At 47.8% G+C, this 5,246-nt stretch overlaps 2 protein-coding genes across 2 annotated transcripts in view; one reads left to right on the forward strand and one right to left on the reverse strand.

Moving 5' to 3' along the window:
- Positions 1 to 5,246, forward strand: part of CNDP2 (carnosine dipeptidase 2) — a 560,556-nt gene that overhangs the window by 262,522 nt on the left and 292,788 nt on the right. The gene's annotated exons all lie outside the window — the stretch shown is intronic.
- The window catches only part of FBXO15 (F-box protein 15), a 47,314-nt gene that overhangs the window by 37,974 nt on the left and 4,094 nt on the right, over positions 1 to 5,246 (reverse strand). The window contains exon 2 of the mRNA XM_077752723.1: positions 1,659 to 1,739. The gene's annotated coding sequence lies outside the window, so the exon portion shown is untranslated. The remainder of the gene's footprint in view (positions 1 to 1,658; positions 1,740 to 5,246) is intronic.

The following is a 5,246-nucleotide window of genomic DNA, read 5'->3' on the forward strand; positions in this document are numbered from 1 at the left end:
CCACCCCCCCCCCCCATGAAATTCCTTCTCTTCAGTGTCAGTAAATTAGACACTTTTAGTGACAAAAGGGCACGCAAGCTGGAGATGGCAGAGCTGCACATAAACACATTTTGTGACCATCTGGGTTACCCGCTGCTCGTGGCTTTCACATTCTGATTCAGTGATTTCACAAAAATTCATGGTTATTATTTCTTAAATAATTATAGTTCAAAGAATGTAGATTTGGGCTTAAAGAAAACATTTCAGAAAAGTAGCCAGCAAATCTTATCCAGGAAAAATTATTTAACTGGACTAAAATCCTATCCGCCCTCCTACCCGGCAGACTAACTTAATGAAGGGGTGCTCTCCCTGTACTTCCAGAAGGCGGAAAACCTCCGCTTTACAGTTAGCACAGTTGAGATCAAAGACGTTCTAAATTATTGTTCATAAGGTTTCCTCAAAGCCGGTACAGTCACCGTCCAGGCCCGTACTGGGTCACTTTCTGCTGGATTCTAATTATTTCACACTGTAGCGGGCCCGGGGCCGGGGAGCAGGGAGGAAGGTGTGAGGCAGGACAATCAAAGCAGCACAAAGCGTCAGAGCACAGTTATCTGGAACTGAGAAGGTCCTCAAATATTTGACGGATGCATGAACCGAATGAGTATTTGTTCTGTTTCCGTATCAGATTATCGTATGACAGACTGTGTTCTCAGAGTACAGGCTTTAAAGCTTAAATTGCTGTCCTTAATTAACTTTCTTTTTTGGTTTTCATTTCTTTTTAAAAACACACTAAAAGTATGCATCCTGTTAGCTGAGTTATAACATACTAGTAAAAGTTCAAAACTCGGGGGCACCCGGGGGGCTCAGCTGGGTGAGCAACCAACTCTCGGTTTCAGCTCAGGTCATGACCTCGCGGTTTATGAGTTCGGGCCCCACATCAGGCTCTGAGCTGACGGTGCAGAGCCTGCTTGGGATTCTCTCTCTCTCTGCCCTTCCCCTGTGCTTGCTCTCTCCCGCTCTCTAATTCCCTCTCCCTCTCCCTCTCTCTCTCTCTCAAAATAAATAAATAAACATAAAATAAAATAAAAGCCCTTGAAATCAGGCAACTATGTCTGCACGTGAATTTGGCGATACGCACACTAGGTGAGCCCTACCTCCTCCACTGCCAACGTGTACGGGCTCCACGCAGTCCTAGCACGGAGTCGGTGGCCTGTGTCAGCTCAGTGCACGTCCACGGGCACCTCAGCATCAATGTCAAACAGTTCAAAACAAAGACCGCACGTATCTCCTTGCGGGGTCCGCGGGCGGAACCTTGCCAGGCTGACTTCCCAAAGCACTGAGGGCTAAAAACCCCACAGACCCCGGGGCTTTTAGAAGAACACGCTTTAATCCTCCTTCCCCCCCTTCCAAGGGTCTTTATCAACCAGCAAGTGAATAATTTTGAAGAACGTTTTTTGAAAAAGGAAAATTTACTTGTCACTTCTGGAAGTTTGCTTCATAAACCCAGTCTAATAATGACACTGGTGACAGGCTGATGACTCACGGCAAACGCTCCACGTTGTACTTCCTTCCTCCGCAATTCTATTCTCAGCGCAGAACAGCAGCTCGGTGTTCAGGGCACCGGAACGCTGAGAAGCCCGCCCCGAGGGCCCCCGGAGGAGCGGCCGGGCCGCACTCACCTGTCCAGAGACGCGGAGCGGTGAGGCGCGGCCGAGCCCCCGAGCTGCCCGCGGCCCGCGCACTGCTTCAGGCCGCCACACCTGCGGGAAAGCACGGAGAAGTCGGGTTCTAGTGAGAGGTGACGGGCGCGGTCCCCTCTGCAAACCTCTAAGGGTTCATAAACTGCGGACACAACCTCCCTGCACAACCACATCTCTGGACAGGAAGGGAGGGAGGGAGGCAGGGAGGGGGGTCCTGAGTGAGTAGGCCTCAAAACTGGACTGACTCTGATGCGTTTTAAACTGAAGATTCCGTACTTGCTCTTACAGGCCGTCAGCCTATCAAAGAGGGGCTGTGTAAATGCGATAAAACTATTTCTTACTGAATGTGATAAAAGGATAAAAATAAAATGTATCAACAGGTTACGACAGCATCAAGAGGTTAAACAACACTTGAGATTTATGAACCACAAGTGCCCACACGTCTACAACTTGGCAGGTCTTTGAGGGGTGCTTACTGGCCCCAACCCTCCCAAAGGTGACCACAGCCGCGGAAACGCCACAGACTCATCCATATAACTCTTTCCACATTTTAAATATCTCACATCCAATTGCATATATTTTAACTGGACATCTCTCTATTTTAGTGGTATAAAAAAATAGTAAATAATTGATAGCTTTTAAGATTCAATGAAATAAGGTATATTTTACACAGTTAGTTGTTTTCAGAAGTTACTAAAACAAATTTTTGTTAAAGTCAGCCCTCCAGGGGCGTCTGGGTGGCTCAGTCCATCGAGCACCCGACTTCAGCTCAGGTCATGATTTCACGGTTTGTGAGTTTGAGCTTCGCGTCAGGCTCTGTGCTGACAGCTCAGAGCCTGGAGCCTCCTTCGGAATATGTGTCTCCCTCTCTCTCTGCCCCTCCCCCATCCAAAAGAAATAAACATTAAACATTTTAATTTAAAAAATCAGCCCTCAAAACCAGCACTACTCAACAACAGCCTGGTAGGGATCTGAAACGCCCAGAAAGGCATGGAGCCCACAGCCCTGTTTCCAGGCAGCAGCCCACAGACGGAGCTATGGGTGGATCGGCTATTTCTCGTGGAGAGGTTTGGAAGCTGCTTCTTTACCCCCCCCCCCACGTCAATTATTGGCCCACCTCCCACCCAGCATGTGACTAAAATCTAACGTATACGTTCCATATGCTCAGCTCACTAATGTCACTGCTCTCAGTGTGCACTTTGTTCGCCAGGAGTTTAACACCCCCGTTTTTCTACCGAGCTGATTCCACAGATACATGTGGATTAACAATCAAAAAGGATACGGGCAATAACTGGGGGCAGAACAGGGGTCACAAGACGTTGGAAGGGAGGCCGATGATCTCTCTGGAAGTGGCAGAACCAATGTTCCATGGAAGGACGGGAACAGAGGAGGGTTCTAGGCCCCAAGCTGCGCCTGCTCCAGGAGGCACAGGGAGCGGATCGCCCACAGCCCAGCACGGCCTGAGCGGCACTGTGGGTGGGGCGCGCCCCCCCCTGCCCANTCTCCCTTTATAGGTTTCCTCTCCAGAAACAGCACAGCAGCCGCAGGCGGTAAGCCGTCGGTAAACACCAGCCCGCACCTGCATGCCGGCCCCGGCCTAGGGGACGTGGAAGGCCGCGAACCTTTCCAGATCCTGGAGGGGAACACATGCCTCGAGGTGAACAATGCTGGCTACCCTCGCCTCTCCATTCCAGCTTCAGCAAAAACATAAGCCTTCTGTCTTATCTCATTCTAGCCCGCGAGTTCTCGGGAACGCAAACAAGTCAGGCGGACTGTCCCCCGCACAGCAGGAGAGGCAGGGAGGGGAGAGGGCCGAAGACGTCCTCATCTGGAGAGCTCTGCAGCGCCCTCCCCCTTGTATCAGAGCGACGCCTGTGCAGTACATGTCGGTACTTCTGTTGACAGTACTATTGAAGCAAAGGTTTCCACAACAGAGAAGCTTCAACTCCACTGATCCGGCGCTCACACAGTAATAAGGCGTGAAATATAATTTCCTAATGGTATTACTTTCCTAGGGCTACCGTAACAAACTACCTCCAACCAGGTGGCTTCAAACAACAGACATTTATTGTTTTTAAAGTCCGAGAGGCCGAAACTCCAAAATCAAGGTGTGGGGAGGCCATGCTCTGTCCAAAGTCTGTAGGAAGAACCTTCCTTGCCTCTTCCAGCTTCTGTGGCTGCTGACAATCCTGGGTGTCGTTTAGCTGGTGGCAACTAAGACGACTAACTCTGACCTCTCCCTGTCCTTACCCAGCCACCTCCCAGTGTGTATGTATCTCATAAGGGCGTCAGTCATATGTGCCTCAGGATTCACCCTAACCCACTCTGTTCTCATCTTAAAACTAATTCCATCTGTAAAGACCCTATTTCCAAATAAAATCAGATCCTGAGGTTCTGGGTGGACATGAATTTCGAGGGCACCGTTCAACCTAAAACACAACTTTTAAACATCTACATTTTAAAATAATTTTTAAAAGCACTCCTTATTTTAAATGGTTAACTTCTCGTAAGTCTGTATCAACCTGTATTACATGCTCAAAGATCAAGTATCTTTAGTGGACAGAAGTTTCTAACTCATAAGCTTTAAGGAAAAGGAATTTCTATTACTCCACCATCAAATAGTACAATCTTCCTGCGTTTTCCAGCCAGTGCCCCTCAGACCCCTGCCAATATGAACAGTCACATTGAGAAGTCTGAGGGTCTATTTACACACGCCATGTGAAGACTGAGAAATGCTTCTTTAACGTCAATGAATACTGCTGGGGCCACTCAAATATAAATTTGTTTAAAAGCATTAGTAAACTGATAACAGCTTTGTGCCATACATATTTCTTCAATCAAAAAATGTCAAAAAAATAAAATAAAATCTATTACCCTAAGTCCTTTCCAAGGGAATTGAAGGAAAGTAAATTAATATGCTGTATTGATCCATTTCAATCTAGCAAACTGGCAAAGACCAAATAATAAGAACATCTCATTCAGTGCTGGGAGCATAAATTGGTGCAAACAGTAGAGAAAGCCGAATCTGGTAGCATTCATTGAGATCTTTAAAAGGCACATGTATTTTTTTAAGCCAGGAATTTCACTTGTATAAATACATCCCAAAGCAAGTAAATGAGCCCCAAAATGCTACTCAACCAAGGCCATCTCAAGAGTTGTCTGCACTGAAAAAATTCCAGAAATGGTACCAGGACTGGTTACATAGCATGGCCTCCATACAGTTAACAATGTTCAGACAATTAAAATGGACAGTTTCAACACAGGTGAAAGTGCTTGAGTTAGAAATAAGCTCCTGGTGCCTTCCAGACGTCCACACAGTCTGTTCCCTCCGCCCCTTCGAGTACTCATACATGTCACACACATGTCACCATCTCCCTGAGAACTTCTTTGGTCATGCTGTCTAAAACCCCAATCCAGGGGTGTCTGGGTGGCTTGGTCAGTTGAGCGTCTGGACTCTTGATTTGGACTCAGGTCAGGATCCCAGGGTCGTGGGATCGAGCCCTACATCAGGTCCACACTGAGCCTAGAGTCTGTTTGAGATTCTCTCCCTCTCTCTCCCCACCCCCC

Source organism: Crocuta crocuta, unplaced genomic scaffold, assembly GCF_008692635.1.
Source record: "Crocuta crocuta isolate KB4526 unplaced genomic scaffold, BGI_CrCroc_1.0 scaffold101, whole genome shotgun sequence".
Classification (NCBI taxonomy): domain Eukaryota; kingdom Metazoa; phylum Chordata; class Mammalia; order Carnivora; family Hyaenidae; genus Crocuta; species Crocuta crocuta.